Source organism: Oncorhynchus clarkii, chromosome 30 (assembly GCF_045791955.1).
Source record: "Oncorhynchus clarkii lewisi isolate Uvic-CL-2024 chromosome 30, UVic_Ocla_1.0, whole genome shotgun sequence".
Classification (NCBI taxonomy): Eukaryota; Metazoa; Chordata; class Actinopteri; order Salmoniformes; family Salmonidae; genus Oncorhynchus; species Oncorhynchus clarkii.
Genome location: NC_092176.1, coordinates 11,067,619 through 11,082,225, shown reverse-complemented (window position 1 = coordinate 11,082,225; position 14,607 = coordinate 11,067,619). Strand labels below are relative to the sequence as shown.

Genomic DNA, 14,607 nt, shown 5'->3' with positions numbered 1-14,607 from the left:
GTGGACTCCAATCAAGTTGAAGAAACATCATGGATGATCAATGAAAACAGGATGCACCCGAGATCAATTTCAAGTCTCATAGCAAAGGGTCTGAATGCGGTATTTCCTAAATAAGGTATCTGTTTTTTATTTAATACATTTGCAACGATTTCTAAAAACATGTTTTCGCTTTGTCATTATGGGGTATTTATATATATATATATATATATATATATATATATATATATATATATATATATATATATATATATATATATACACACACATACATACATATATATACACACACACACATACATACACACAATCTAAAGTGTGTGTGTGTAACTTAAAGTGTGGAAAATGTCAAGGGGTCTGAATACTTTCCAAAGGCACTGTATGTATTGGATAACTGCAAATTCATTTGGGCTGGGGCTCATTAAATGTATTTAATGTAGTGGTCATAAAATGTCTTTAAATCAGGCTCAGGTTGCATCAGTTTTGAATTTTCGAATCAAAGATCTAATGAAATCCTGACATAGGCCTTTTTACATGCTTTATAATGCTTTTGAATGACACTTCCATCTTTTGCAGGAAATACTGGGTTACCCGGGAGAAAAGTGGTCAATTCTCGGGATGGAAAATAAGCAACTCCAGTTAAAATACGCTGCCTGTGGCAAGGTACTCCTCGTCAAACCACCATTACTACTCTCTCACGTTGTGACCTATAGCTGAATGACGTTCAACGAGCAGCTCGTAAAGTGCCCTTTTCAGGCAATCACTGAAATTTTTCAGAAAATTACCACAGACGTATGTTTATATTATTGGCGCTTGATCTGTGGAATAAAGACCAATAAATATTTCGAAAGGCTAATATCGGCCAATCATTTTTTCAACTGGGCTCGTGTGTGTGCAGGCCTAGCTGATTTCCTATACACACACAAACACAAGTAAGAAATAAGAACGTCCTCACTGAAACCAGGTTGGATTTGGGTCTGTGAGTGTATAGCAGCTGCAGTAGAGTGCCTCTGCCCGGAGAGGTAAAGGACGCATCATGTTCCCATGCATGAGTGAGCACTGAGCAGCTGCAATCACAGTCCCATCCTCTACACCCATCAGACAGAGCCACAGGGGCTCTGATGACAGTAATGGGGAGGCCAGAGAGTAAATGGCAGCACACTTTGCAAGTAGGACAACCTGGACAGGGCAGATAGATTCAGCTACGTTAGTCTGTGCTTAAAAAACACACAACTATCATGCAGATAAAGTGAACACAATCTGCACAGCTTCCAAAAACACAAACTAGTGGGGCACTAGCCATATAGGCTAGTAGATCTCCAGATAGCAGCCAATTCAGATCCACAATCAGTGATATTATCGTACACCCCAGGTCCATTGGACTAGCAGCAGGCCAGCCTTGGGGGATATCGCAACAACAAAACCTCTGGATTTTGTGCATGTGTCTCTAAACCACTGATCACATAGGCCTACCACTGAACTGAACTGGTGCTGGGGTAAAAGACTCAACCACGGTCACCATTACCACCATATTGTCAACTAACTAGCCTGCAGCAACCAGCGACTACCCCAAGGGACCTAGCAAGTCCTTCTTGGGGGAGCCGAAGAATAGCTAAATGTGTCAAAGAAGAGAGCCTCTTGATGCTTGCTCAAAACACAGTGAAATAAGAGAATGTGGTGCCTAGGGTTGGAAACGTTCTGGTAAATTTCCCAAAATTTTCAGAAATTTTCCATGGGAAGATAAGCCCTGGAATTTGGGGGATTTTTATTAAATGTATCAAAAAAAGTTAGTTTATAACAGTGAACCTTTTGTGGGATACACATAAGGCAATTCTAGGTCTTGTGGCATATTTTGGTTAAACTATCCACAATTCAATGGAATTGCAACCCTGTGCATGCAGTGCATTCTTCCATCCCATGTTCAGTGCACTCTTCCATCACATGTACAGCTGATTCTCAAGATCTTGCACACTAATGAGATGCTATTGAGCCCACACTACTACACTGTCTGAGCCAAGGACTACATGCTTTCCGGTAAGATTTGATTACAATACTGGGTGGGGTAAATATATTTTACATGACATGCATGATTTTTTGTTAACTAGTAAATAGTAGCCTACAGCAAAGTGTTTAAATCATTTCTAACTTGTTAACAATTTCTGCTAGTTAGTTTTTGCTATCATTTGGGGGTTTTAGCTCGCTTGAGCCAGCTAACGGAGGAGTGTTAATTCACCTGTTTCATTTGAAAACATTTATCTTACAAAGGAGTTGTTTAATCTAACTGCTTAACTATTTGTATTTGGGTTTTTTTTACTCATTTTTTCTAATCTTTACAGGAAAATGCAATGGGCACTATCTGAAGTGTTGAGACATTTCACTGCAGCTAATGTAAAGAACGCAACAAAGATGCAGAATAATCTGGCCAAGTGCATAAAGTTCCCTCAGCTCTCACAACATCTGACAAAAGTCCCTCTACTTCGATTTGAGGTGAAAATTATGAATCTGACACCTTATCGATAGCAACAGCTCATGGTCCTCCTGGAATCAGAAGTTGTTTTTTGACTCAATGGAGGAACGTAGTCAGAGATATGCTGATGAATGTCTTGCTCGAGCTGTGTATGCAACTGGTTCACCTCTGATGTTCACGGGCAATGTGTATTGGAAAACATTTCTGAATGTTCTTCGCCCAGCATACACCCCTCCAACCAGACATGCTTAATCTACTCATTTGCTGGATGCAGAGTTCAAGTGAAGGTCAAGCAAATCATAGAGAAAGCAGACTGTATTGCAATCATCTCTGATGGGAGGTTGAATGTTCGTGGGCAAGGAATAATTAACTACATCATCTCCACCCCTCAACCAGTATTCTACAAGTGCACAGACACACCGGTCTCTACATTGCAGATGAGCTGAAGGCAGTCATCAATGACCTTGGACCACAGAAGGTATTTGCACTGGTGACAGACAATGCTGCGAACATGAAGGCTGCTTGGTCTAAAGTGGAGGAGTCCTACCCTCACATCACACCCATTGGCTGTGCTGCTAATGCATTGAATTCTCTCCTCAAGGACAGCATGGCACTGAAAACAATGGATACACTCTACAAGGGAGCCAAGGAAATGGTTAGGTATGCGAATGGTCATCAAGTTATAGCAGCAATCTACTTCACAAAGCAAAGTGAGAAGAATAAGAGCACCACATTGAAGCTGCCCAGCAACACCCGTTGGGGTGGTGTTGTCATCATATTTGACAGTCTCCTGGAGGGGAAGGAGTCTCTCCAAGAAATGGCCATATCACAGTCTGCCAATATGGACAACCCCATCAAGAGGATCCTCCTGGATGATGTATTTTGGGAGAGAGTGGTGAGCAGCCTGAAACCTATAGCAGTAGCCATTGCACGGATTGAGGGGGACAATGCAATCCTGTCTGATGTTCAGACTTTGCTTGAAGACGTAAGAGAAGAAATCCATACTGCCCTGCCCACTTAACTGTTGCTCCAAGCAGAGGAAACTGCAGTTCTGAAATATATCACAAAGTGTAAAGGCTACTGCCTGAAGCCCATACACGCCGTAGTGTACATGTTGGACACCAAGTATGCTGGCAAGAGCATCCTGTCTGGTGCAGAGATCAAAAAGGCCTATGGTGTCATCACTACCATGTCTTGCCACCTTGGACTAAATGAGGGCAAGGTTCTTGCCAGTCTGGCAAAGGACACTTCCAAGCAAGGGCTTTGGGAGGGAGATGCAATATGGCAGTCGTGCCAACGTATCTCAGCAGCCACCTGGTGGAAGGAACTTTGTGGATGTGAAACTCTTCCCACTTTTGCCTCCATCATCCTCCAAATCCCACCAACATCAGTTTCCTCGGAGTGCAACTAGTCATCTTTTAGGTACACACACACACACACACACATCAAAGCACGCAACAGGCTGACCAACACAAGGGTTGAAACATTGGTGGCCATCCGGGCAAATTTGAGGCTTTTTGAGCCTGACAATGAGCCATCCTCAACCAGGTCAGAAAGTGACAGTGAAGATGAGGCCTCAGAGCCTGATGTTCAAGAGGTAGACATTGAGGAGGTCCAGGGAGAAGACATGGAAGCCTGAGAGGAAGACCGCCAAAGCTTTAGTTTCTAGACTATCATTTTACAGAGATGTTGAAAACGTTTTGGGAGACTCAATGGATATTCCCTTTATTTTGTTGTTCAGTGAAATCATCCCATGTGAAGAATCAACTCATTTAATTAAAGTTAAATTCATAACTACATTTTATATATCTTTTGGAAGGATTTAATCATTTGCAATTATGTACACTTATGATAAGGTAGAGATACTCTTAATGATCGGGTATGAAAAGCCAACTGACATTTACTCCTGAGGTGCTAACTTGCTGCACCCTCGACAACTACTGTGATTATTATTATTTGACCATGCTGGTCATTTATGAACATTTGAACATCTTGGCCATGTTCTGTTATAATCTCTACCTGGCACAGCCAGAAGAGGACTGGCCACCCCACATAGCCTGGTTCCTCTCTAGGTTTCTTCTAGGTTTTGGCCTTTCTAGGGAGTTTTTCCTAGCCACCGTGCTTCTACACCTGCATTGCTTGCTGTCTGGGGTTTTAGGCTGGGTTTCTGTACAGTACTTTGAGATATCAGCCGATGTAAGAAGGGCTATATAAATACATTTGATTTGATAAGGTAAAAGGTTTATGTTTATTTATGTCTCTATATGATATGGTAAATATATCCCATGCAAAAAAAACATCTACATTTAAATGGTATTAATTGCATATATTTCTGTTAATTCCCACGGAAAGTTTCCACCTCTGAATATTCCCCAAAATGTGGAACCCTAGTGGTGCCTGTTCAAAAACATGGGCATGAATATTTCAGTCCCGGTAAAACAGTCAATACAAAAAAGCCTCTCTGGCTCTGATGGTCTATTTCAGTCAGGCTGAAAACTGTAAGAGGCTGACTTCAATGAGCCATACAGTTGAGTGCTGAAGAATATAGAGTAGCAAAGAAAATAAAAGTGTAGATAGCTGGTATTCATCTCAGGAGGTAGACCTATTTATGCCCACACCTGCTCCAAACCGAGCCTACTGTGACACTAACAACTATAGAGGTGCAATTCCACAGTAACGGGATTGCGCTGAAAATGTATGCCAAACAAAAACCACTGATTTCAAAGTTTAACAAACCAAAAACTATGCACAGGGACTACTTTGAACAATTTACCCAGAACATTTGACAAAAACACATTTACTGGAAGAACTGTGCAGATGCAGTTTGGTAAAATCTCCCTCAGTTGCATGTGTCCATGTTTTCCAAAAACTCTTAAACATCCGCTCCGAATAAAGATTCAAGGATGTCTGCAGAAAGAATGGGGAGTCAGCTATGGACATTGAACAAATCTCTTTTTGTTACTTAAGTGCAGTAAGTGAAGTGGATTTACACCTGGTAATGAAATTGAAGTAACAGAATTTCCTCATGGGTCCCTGATCTGAACTACACAGAAATGCAGAATTATGGATATGAATGTCATTCTCTTCATAGCAGTGTATCCTAAATAGGTACACAAAAGGCATAAATACGCAATATCCTCCTTTGCATATTTTTCTACACACTGGCTATTATTTTAATGAGCTCTGACCCCAAACAAGACCAAATTTGGTTGGTTCGGACCAAATCTGAACGAATCATAGACGTCTGTTTCACACACGTTTGGACATCAAAGTACAGCATAGTAGAGCTCAGTATAGTACAGCACACTACAGTACAGTTCCGTACAGTAAAGGTCAGTAGAACAGTACTCAACTTTAGTGTACTCTACTGTGTACTGTACTAACCTCTACAACTGCACTTTTCATTTTTTTTTTACTGTTTAAATGCAATTAGCGGGAAAACATTCCTCTCAAAAGGGCTTTTGAGAGCATGTGACAGAGATGAAAATATCAGTTAAAAATGTAAAAGGGAGATCTAAAGATGCATCAACTAGCATGGGTTATTAATGTGACTAGGATTATGCCTTTGGCAGCTGGACAATGAAAGAAAGTTGATTTGAAGACCAATAGCAATTGAGAAAAATGCTGGTTTCAATGTCGTATTAAGGGTTAATAAAATAATTCCCTCAACATTTCTATGGTCGTATTTTGACTAGTCTAGGCTACTTTGAAACAAGACGCTTCATAAAATGAAAAAGTTAAATAGTTTTAAAAATGCTGACGGCCTCCGCTCAGATTCAAGTTAGGTGATTCAATTCTGATCGGAGTAATTGTTCGATAATGTGATATTTTTTTTACTTGTCCATTCAGACAGGCTAAGGACCCTGGGACTAAACACCTCTGTACCGGTACCCCCTGTATATAGCCTCGCTATTGTTCTTTTACTGCTGCTCTTTAATTATTTATTACTTATCACTTATTTTTCTTAACTGCATAGTTGGTTAAGGGCTTGTAAGTAAGCATTTTACTGTAAGGTCTACACCCTTCGTATTCAGCGCATGTGACAAATAACATCTTAAAGCTACAATATGTAACCTTTTGGGCAATCCGACCAAATTCACATAGAAATGTGAGTTATAGATCTTTCATTCCATTGAAACCAAGTCTACAGTCGTGGCCAAAAGTTTTGAGAATGACAAATATTAATTTTCACAAAGTCTGCTGCCTCAGTTTGTATGATGACAATTTGCATATACTCCAGAATGTTATGAAGAGTGATCAGATGAATTGCAAAGTCCCTCTTTGCAATGCAAATGAACTGAATTCCAGAAGAAAAAAAACATTTCCACTGCATTTCAGCCCTGCCACAAAAAGGACCAGCTGACATGTCAATGATTCTCTCGTTAACACAGATGTGCGTATTGGCGAGAACAAGGCTGGAGATCACTCTGTCATGCTGATGGAGTTCGAATAACAGACTGGAAGCTTCAAAATGAGGGGGGTGCTTGGAATCATTATTATTCTTCTGTAAACCATGGTTAACTGCAAGGAAACACATGCAGTCATCATTGCTTTGCACAAAAAGGGCTTCACAGGCAAGGATATTGCTGCCAGTAAGATTGCACCTAAATCAACCATTTTTCGGATCATCTTGAACTTCAAGGAGAGCAGTTCAATTCTTGTGAAGGCGGCTTCAGGGCACCCAAGAAAGTCCAGCAAGCGACAGGAACCGTCTCCTAAAGTTGATGGATTGGGGGGGATTGGGGCACCACCAGTACAGTGCTTGCTCATGAATGGCAGCAGGCAGGTGTGAGTGAATCTGCACATACAGGGTGGCAAAGACTTTTGGAGGATGGCCTGGTGTCAAGAAGGGCAGCAAAGAAGCCACTTCTCTCCAGGAAAAACATCAGGGACAGACTGATATTCTGCAAAAGGTACAGGGATTGGACTGCTGAGGACTGGGATAAAGTCATTTTCTCTGATGAATCCCCTTTCCGATTGTTTGAGGCATCCGGAAAAAAGCTTGTCCGGAGAAGACAAGGTGAGCGCTACCATCAGTCCTGTATCATGCCAACAGTAAAGCATCCTGAGACCATTCATGTGTGGGATTGCTTCTCAGCCAAGGGAGTGGGCTAACTCACAATTTTGCCGAAGAACACAGCCACGAATAAAGAATGGTACCAACACATCCTCCGAGAGCAACTTCTCCCAACCGTCCAGGAACAGTTTGGTGACGAACAATGCCTTTTCCAGCATGATGGAGCACCTTGCAATAAGGCAAAAGTGATTACTAAGTGGCTCGGGGAACAAAACATCGATATTTTGGGTCCTTGGCCAGGAAACTCCCCAGACCTTAATCCCATTGAGAACTTGTGGTCAATCCTCAAGAGGCGGGTGGACAAACAAAACCCCACAAATTCTGACAAACTCCAAGCATTGATTGTGCAAGAATGGGCTGCCAGAATGGGCTGCCAGAAGTTAATTGACAGTAGGCCAGGGCGGATTGCAGAGGTCATGAAAAATAAGGGTTAACACTGCAAATATTGACACTTTGCATCAACTTCATGTAATTGTCAACAAAAGCCTTTGACACTTATGAAATGCTTGTAATTATACTTCAGTATTCCACATCTGACAAAAATATCTAAAGACACTGAAGCAGCAAACTTTGTGGAAATTAATATTTGTCATTCTCAAAACTTTTGGCCACGACTGTAAGAAGCGGTACATATGTTCTGTGTGTACTATTTCTACGCTTCCAGTTCTGAAGTTTTGTTTGTGGGTCTAACTTTCGGGTTTTGTACATCAGCTGGTTATGGAAACAATATTTCACAGCCGTTTCAACGGTACAATGACTTATTGTTTAGTCAAATAAACTGAAATAAGGCGAAATATTACAATTTTAGCAAAAAGGAAATGCCGGAGCGATTTCTGCATAGTACATCTTTAAATCTATATTCTTCTTGCCCAACTATTTGTTTTACTTGTCCCGGACAAGAGGACAAGCATTAATGTCGAGCCCTGCCATTGTAGCCAATTCAACAGCAGAAATTCCGTTTCGATCTGGTAACAGAATTTCTAGTTTTAGTCGCTTACTAATTCATAAAAAAAAATTGATATCAGTAAAAACATTGACTAATTGATAGGTCTAACTTTACTTATTACTTCATTATCCTCATGGGGGAGAGAAATGTGAAATATCTCAAAGATATGTAACAGGCACAAGGCAATGTTTCTTAAACTTAGAGAAGACAAATAATTTATCCAAAACTAAATATAAGTGTTAATATTAGTTGGAAAGGGTCCTAATACCTTAAGACCTTTTCCTGGTAGATGTTTTCTAAGACCTCTTTTCCATCTGTTTGAGCAGAAATCAAAGCCTTTGCTTATTCCTCATTTTTAGTACAGAAAATGGTTGGAAAATGTACATATAGAATCTTAGCTTTCATTTGATATGCTCCTATGAGCTTCAAGTTGGTGCTCATGGGTCCTTTAATATGGAAATGACCAGAGGCAAATTGATTTATGGCTTTTATATGGAACTCATTTGGGAATTTGGTAAATGTGGCTACTGGCTATTAGCCTACTGTACAACCTAAGCATGATAAATGCACTGTAAACCTCTTACGGGGCAGCAAAAATCTGCCCACCCACGCTCAAATTATTTTCATAGCACATCAAATGGTTGAGGAAGAAAGAAGCCCAGGGGACATTCAATTCTGCACTCTCTCTGGGTAAAGCACTTTTATTTCAGACATGGCTAAATGTAGAAGCCTCTGGATTTGTTTCTTTCATCATCAGTGTTTTAAATTAACCTTCTCTATTCCACAGGACTGCGACACAATATGCACTTGATTCAGACAGTCCTCCTCCCTGGTGTGGCATAGAAAAGAGGGGTGAAATTGAGTTGAAATGAGAGAAGAGAGATGGATATGTGGGCTGATGGGAACGGGCAGGGTAATACTCAGCTGCTCATGTTTCACATCTTTACTTCGACATCTGTTCTCAGTTGCTGCTGTCATTGGTGTTGTGCAGTTTCTTCAAATCACTGACGAGACAATCCATTGACTGCACTGTCTTCAGCCTAAATAATATGGTGACGTGACGGTCATATTTCTATAAGATTACATCTATACCTGTGACTAACATTTTATGGGATACTGTGTTAGATATGACAGATTCAGACACCCAAGAATAAGCTAATAAGACTCTTCAAAGATTGTGTGTGTGTGTGTGTGTGTGTGTGTGTGTGTGTGTGTGTGCGTGTAAGACGTTATACAAAACAGCAATAATATCCTCAGACGTCTTACCGATAAAGTCTGAGAGGGAGAGAAGATCTCAACTATTATAGCTTGATTGGATTTACTCAGTGCCAAAAACCTGAGCTACGGCAGACATGGTTTCAGTTATGACACTTATGAAGCGACTGAATTCCAAAACAACCCTCTCTGAGCAGAGGAGTCTTGGTCATGGAAAACCGGAACATGTTGATGGGAAATGAATGCTTTCAAAATACTTTTAACCATTTCCACAGAATATTTTACAAAAACACATTTACTTGAAGAACAGTGCCGATTTCTGTGTGAAATTGTTAAAAGTAGTCATTGTGCATAGAGTGGTATGGTTTGTTTAACTTTGCAATAATTGTTTGTTTGACATAAATTGTTAAGCAAAAAATCTGAGCGTCAATTGCCCTTACACAAGAGGCATTTGTAACACTGATTACAAAACAAAATGTCATACACACTTGATCCTCATTTAAAATCGTTGCTGCCCATGCCCATCAACGCGATATCTAGTCCTGGCTGGGGCCATGGAACCTTGGGAAATTAGGCTCCTGTTAACGTTTCCAATAACATTCCATAGGCAGGGACCAGTACCTGCTAGTCTTTGCAGTCTGCTGCTTACTCTGCTGTATTGAGTACTGCACACCAAACCAGTCAACCCGAAACAGCAACACAATGAGGATGTTTTTCAGCTGTTGAGTGTTGAACCAGGAGAGAGCTAATGCAAAGCACCTAAAAGAGCCTTTATTTTGCGTTGTCTGCCTTATTTTATTTTCTGACATTCACACCTGTTAAATTAGCTAGTTAGAGAAAGAAGATTCCCAATTTAAATTGATGTCATCATTATATGTATTTTGATATTAAAAATTACATTCAATTGTAAGGACCCGTAATTGAATATCAAAATACTTGCGTTGACAATGTAAATTGTAACTCTTCTTTCACAAGAGTACAGATACATTAAACAAGCTAAAGTGAATATTAACTATGCAAAAGCTCGAACCAACGTCAAAGTACATGTCGTCCTCTGTTTTTCCACTTGTTTTGTGACAATCTGGGACTCATGAATTGTGACAACATTAACTAGCTGGGTAGCTATAACATTAACTAGTTATAGTAGCTAACTCAATGGCATGTCTTCCCAGACAATAGATAGATTGATATAACTAACTAGCTAGCGAAATGTCACTAGAAAATAAAACAATGTATATTTTTAAGACTGTGCATAGTAGGTATAATACGTTGGGGGAAGCATTATACTTGATCATTTCCCTCAACGTGTTATCAGAAAATGTTCAGAGATTTGCAGCTGTGAGAAGTTTCTAGCCCCACCGCTGACCAACAGTGCAGCAGACTAGTGTGTATGCATCCTTTCTTGCGCTATCTTGAGCAATTGTCATTGAGGAAATACTTACAGAGTTGCAGTACTTGAATCAAGGTATCCCAAATCTGTCAATGGTATAATTTCACTGGTAGGACTTCGTGTTTGCACAAACAACTCCGTTTTCCTCTCGGTTTGGGACAACGTAGTCTCAGCACCCACCAGCACTCGTTTATGTTTTGATCACAACTGTTAGGGCACGCACAGTGGTAGCAATGAGGGGACTCGATTAATCTCGCCCGGAAGCACGTGTAGACATGTTTGCACCGGCTGAAAATGATTGCATTCGATTTGGAACAGGGCTGACTCCAGAGTGTGAAATAGGTGCCACGCGATGTCTGACGGCGAAGTCGGCTCAAACAAAGCGGTTCTAAGCTGATATATGTTATTGTTTTAAGATGGTCATACTATGGATCATTTAGCTATCTGGTTTTGAATGTAGGACCCCTTTAGGTATAATATATATATATATATTTAATAAAATATTGAATTTGTCCTTTACTCCTGTAGCTCAGAGAAACGGATTAAATAACACATTAATAAATGGCAAAAAAGACAGGCAAAACATAAGTGATAAGAAACAAGGTTTTGAAGTGTTTGTCCTATATCTAGAAGATATAAGAAAGCTGCTCAGGAAATGTATATATATATATTACACATAGGCCCTACTGTATTTAACCCCTTTTTTTAGGGTAGGCACAAAACGACCTTCATACTGCTACACATGTGGACAAAACGGAGAACACCATTGTATTCGTGATAATCTCCCCTTTCCACAGTGGGGTCACATTCAGTGTTGCCAACTCCTCAGTAAGGAAAGTAGCTATTGGCTGTCCTAAAAGTCGCTAGAAGTCGCTAAATGACGTCATCACCTAATTTGCATAACTGGCCATGTGCATATAATTGTGATGGACGCTGTAGGAGAGAGGTATAAAGTCGTGGGAGAGACAAAAAGTGAGTAAAAAACACCCTAAATATGTTTAGAACTACAGATAAACTTTCTTCTGTCTATTCTGGGGGGGGGATTATGTCACAATTCCATAATTTGCAAATAAATTCATAAAAAAATCCTACAATGTGATTTTCTGGATTTATTTTCTCATTTTTGTCTGTCATAGTTGAAGTGTACCTATGATAAATTACAGGCCTCATCTTTTTAAGTGGGAGAACTTGCACAATTGGTGGCTGACTAAATACTTTTTTGCCCCACTGTATTGGATTTAGTATGTGGACAATGGCTGTGCTACAGTATGCCTTAATCTTTTGAGTATACATTTGATGTTTATTTTTTGGATACAGTATTTCAAAAACTAATAACACAACATAACAGAGCTTTTGATTTCTTTCTCTAGAAAACTTTAGTGGCTGATCTTTGTCGGACTCAGTAGGACATATTCTAAGTATAGTTGCTGCCACCTAGTGGCTGAAAAATAACATGTATAAGTGACAATATTTTTTGCATAACCAAGTAGCACCATTTATTTTCTGTTGGAAATGTCCCATTAAAGGGGTTTGAAGCCCAGTCCTGCCTCTGAGGATGGGTTCAGCGGGGCTACCCCTGATTGGGGTGGGTCTGTGGGGGGTAAACAGGCTCCCTCTGGAAGGGTCACCCAGCAGAGGAGCCAGGCACTCTGGACCAGAGGGTTTGGACGGACTAGTCCTCTTCTAGGGCGGTGGGGGTTTCCAGACGAACAAAGAGGCTATGGTTAACAAGACATTGACACAAATTTGATATATTAAACCAAAATTGACAAAAACACTACATTTAAAAAAGGAAATATATATTATCTTTGAATTAATAGAACAAAAATCACCTACTCAGTATCTACTGTAACTAAGCTACAACATACACCGAGTACATTTATTGCATTTACTAATAAATAAATAGTATTTTTGACAAGCATAAAAACAGCAGCATAAAAAGGCAGCTCCATCACCTATGAAGTTGAAGGCAGGTGCCCTTGGAGAGGGGTCCCATATTGGACAGGATGTGGTTGTAGTTGGGTGTACAACACGGTATAAGGCCCAGGACTCCTGTCTTGAAGTGACACAGGTGGGTGGTGGCCTTAAGAGGAGAAACAAAGAGGCCCTGATGATCTGGAGCATGTACATTGCATTCAAGAAGTATTCCGACCCCCTGACTTTACCACATTTTGATACGTTACAGCCTTATTCTAAAATGGATTTAAAAAATAAACAATCTCAGCAATACACAATGCCCCATACTGACAAAGCAAACAGAGTTTTTTTTTTAAATTGAGCAAATTTATAAAAGCTAAAGAACAGAAATACCTTATTTATATAAGTATCCAAACCCTTTTCCTATGAGACTCGAAATTGAGGTCAGGTGCATCCTGTTTCTATTGATCATCCTTGAGATGTTTCTACACCTGTTGTCAAATCAATTGATTGGACATGATTTCGAAAGTTCCACACCTGTCTATATAAAGTTCCACAGTTGACAGTGCATGACAGAGCAAAAACCAAGCCCTGGGGTCGAAGGAATTGACCGGAGAGCTCTGAGACAGCATTGTGTCGAGGCACAGATCTTGGGAAGGGTACCAAAACATGTCTGCAGCACTGAAGGTCCCCAAGAACCCTGTGGGCTCCATCATAAAATAGAAGATGTTTGGAACCACCCAAAACTCTTCCTAGAGCTGACTACCCGGCAAAACTGAGCAATCGGGGAAGGGCAGCGGTGAACAAGAACCCGATGTCCACTCGGACAGAGCTCCAGAGTCCCTCTGTGGAGATGGGAGAACCTTCCAGAAGGACAACCATCTCTACAGCACTCTACCAATCAGGCCTTTATGGTAGAGTGGCCAGACAGAAACCACTCTTCAGTAAAAAGGCACATGACAGCCCGCTTGGAGTTTGCCAAAAGGCACCTAAAGTACTCTGACCATGAGAAACAAGATTATCTGGTCTGATGAAACCAAGACTGAACTCTTTGGCCTGAATGCAAAGCGTAATTTCTGGAGGAAACCTGGCACCATCCCTACAGTGAAGCATGGTGGTGCCAGCATCATGCTGTAGGGATGTTTTTCAGAGGCAGGGAGACTAGTCAGGAATGAGGGAAAGATTAACATAGAAAAGTACAGAGATCCTTGATGAAAACCTGCTCCAGAGCTCTCAAGACCTCAGACTGGGGAGAAGGTTCAGTGTCCAAAAGGACAACGACCCTAAGCACACAGCCAAGACACGCAGGAGTGGCTTCGGGACAAGTCTCTGAATGTCCTTGAGTGGCCCAGCCATAGACCCAACTTGAACCCGATCAAACATCTCTGGAGATACCTAAAAATAGCTGTGCAGCGACGCTCCCCATCCAACCTGACAGAGCTTGAGAGGATCTGCAGAGAAGAATGGGAGAAATTCCCCAAATACAGGTGTACCAAGCTTGTAACGTCATACTCAAGGCTGGAATCACTGCTTCAACAAAGCACTGAGGGTCTGAATACTTATGTAAATGTGCTATTTAAGTGTTTTTATTTGTATAC

General features: G+C 40.7%; 1 long non-coding RNA gene across 1 annotated transcript; it reads right to left on the bottom strand.

The window, feature by feature from the left end:
- Positions 1–12,188: 12,188 nt before the first annotated feature.
- On the bottom strand, positions 12,189–13,177 carry LOC139389730 (uncharacterized). The gene is made up of 2 exons (XR_011629421.1): positions 13,048–13,177; positions 12,189–12,810 (listed from the first exon to the last, which is right to left on the bottom strand). It is a non-coding gene; the product is annotated as an uncharacterized lncRNA (long non-coding RNA).
- Positions 13,178–14,607: the final 1,430 nt, after the last annotated feature.